Here is a 2,401-nt window from a genome sequence, read left to right on the forward strand (position 1 = left end):
CTGACCGGGAGGCTCTGCAGGACCTTGATCAGCTGAGCAGCCGGGGCACGGCCCGCATCCCGCCGCCCGAGTCCCAGCGACGCCTGAGCCAGCCAGGGGAGCGAGCGCCGAGCTCTTGTGCTGCAGCCTCTCCTCAGGGCCGGGAGCAGGGAAGCCGAGAACCCCCCCGGCCCGAACCCAGCCTCTTCCCGTCACCCGAGTCATCATGACCCACTTCAACAAGCGCCGTTCCTACGGGCTCGAGGCCGAGGTCAAGAGCAGGACTGCTTCCCAGTGTGACCATCGGGCAGAAGAAGACCTTCGCTATTGGCCAGAAGAGGCGGCAGGCATGAGCACTGGCTGGACGTAAAAGATGGCAGAATCCTCTGTGAACTCATGAACAAGCTACAGCCAGACTCGCGAAGGTCAATGAGCCCTCATTAAACTGGCCTCATTTGGAGAGTACTGCGACTTGATTAAAGCTATCAAGCTTACAGCATGAAGCCACGTGACATATTTCAAGCAGATGACCTTCCAGAGAAAGGAAACAGCACCCAGGTTCAGACGCTGCTCATGGCCCCAGAAAGCCTGACCAAAACAAAAGGATTCCATACAACCATCAACGTTGGAGCTAAGTATGCAGAAAAACAAGACGTTTTGACGAAGGAAAATTAAAAGCTGGCCAAAGTGTAACCGATTTGTAGATACGAGACAACAAATAGGCCAGGCGAGTAGGGAAGACAGCCTATGGGACAAGGAGGCATCTTTGCGATCCCCAAGTGCAAACCGGCAAACCTTCGGATCTGACCATAGTTAGTCTGCAAATGGGCACCAACGAAGGAGCCAGGCAGGCAGGAATGTTAGCACTGGGTACCCAAAGGGGTATCCAGACGCTAACATTACAACCCGTGGGCAACTCCACAATCTTTCTACAGGTAGGTACCGACAAAGTCGCTTCCCAGAAAGGAATGAGTGTGTATGGACCTGGGAGGCAAGAGTACGTGCTGCTCCCACAGAACCTGTCATTCGCAGCGGAAGCCAAGGAGTAGGAACCGGTGAGTCGGAAATCAGTGACAGTGATTATCGGGCAGGACACCTGGATGAATATTCATAGTGAGCATCGAGATGACTACCCCAGAGATCACCAATGTGGTGACCAAGGCACTGGTGATTAGATTCACGCAAGAGCTCTGTGTTTAGCCTGTTGCTTTTATTCAGCGAGAAATAAGCTAGCCTTGAGTAATTTTTATCTTGCCTTCCGAAAAGACTATTATGTTGATTGTACCTAACGGAAATATTGCCTTACAAACATTCCTTTTTCTGCCTCTTCCCTAAGTAGTTACCTTTTAACATTGTGATGGTTAAATTCTACAGCATAACCAATAACTCGCACATGAAGTAAAAAGGAATAATGTGAAAGGGGAGTACTCCTGTACAGTCAATTCTTTTATTAAACATCTACGCATTTTTACAGTCCTCTGCTTAAACTGGTATTTCCAAACAAGAGGAAGCTTTTCTCTTTACACTTCAGTATCTGATTTCTACATGGAAGACTAAACTCATGCCTTAGCTAACTGTGTAGGCTAAGTTGTATGTGCGTGCTCAGTCGTGTCTGACTCTGCAACCTCATGGACTGCAGCCCACCAGGCTCCTCTGTCCATGGGATTTTCCAGGCAAGAGCACTGGAGTGGGTTCCCATCTCCTTCTCCACGGGATCTTCCCGACCCAGGGACTGAACTCACGTCTCCTGTGTCTCCTGCACTGGTAGGTGGGTTCTTTCCCACTGAGCCACTAACTAACTGGTCTTTGCCAACTAAATTTAAGATGCAGGATTTTATAAATTTACATATCAATGATTCTACAGTATTGTTTACTAATTTTTAAATAAAGTCCTGATCAGTGTTGGGGCGGGGCGGGGGGGGGGGGGGGGGATGGAAAAAACAGAACAGACCTGTGTGAATAGCAGCTTAGTCAAGAAAACAAATTAGCAAAGCCTCCCAGAGCCCTACTCATGCTGCTTCTGACCACGGACCACCCCCCACCAAGGGTAACCTCTGTCCTGAATTTTAATGTGAAGCTTAGTCCTGCCTATTTTTGAACCTCACATTCTGCTCACGTATTCCTTTTTGCCTGGCTTCTTCCACTCTACGTTTGTGAGCTTCTTCCACATTGCTGCTTGTAGTCACACTCCTTTCATTCCCACTGACATATGTTACATTCCACCGTGTGAATGAATATCCCACCATTCGTGTATCCATTCTTCTATGACGAGCTTTTGCCTAGTCCTGTGTTCTGTATATTGAGAACAGCGCTGCTATAAACATTCTTACACTCATCCCTTCAGGAGACTCCACACACACACACGTTTACCTAGGGTGGAATCGCTGGGTCCTACGTACACAACGTATGTTCCACTGTAACA

The 2,401-nt window shown here is 48.8% G+C and overlaps 1 pseudogene; it reads left to right on the forward strand.

Moving 5' to 3' along the window:
* Positions 1-205: 205 nt before the first annotated feature.
* Positions 206-1,154, forward strand: LOC133048194 (calponin-3-like; annotated as a pseudogene).
* Positions 1,155-2,401: the final 1,247 nt, after the last annotated feature.

Source organism: Dama dama, chromosome 28 (genome assembly GCF_033118175.1).
Source record: "Dama dama isolate Ldn47 chromosome 28, ASM3311817v1, whole genome shotgun sequence".
NCBI lineage: Eukaryota > Metazoa > Chordata > Mammalia > Artiodactyla > Cervidae > Dama > Dama dama.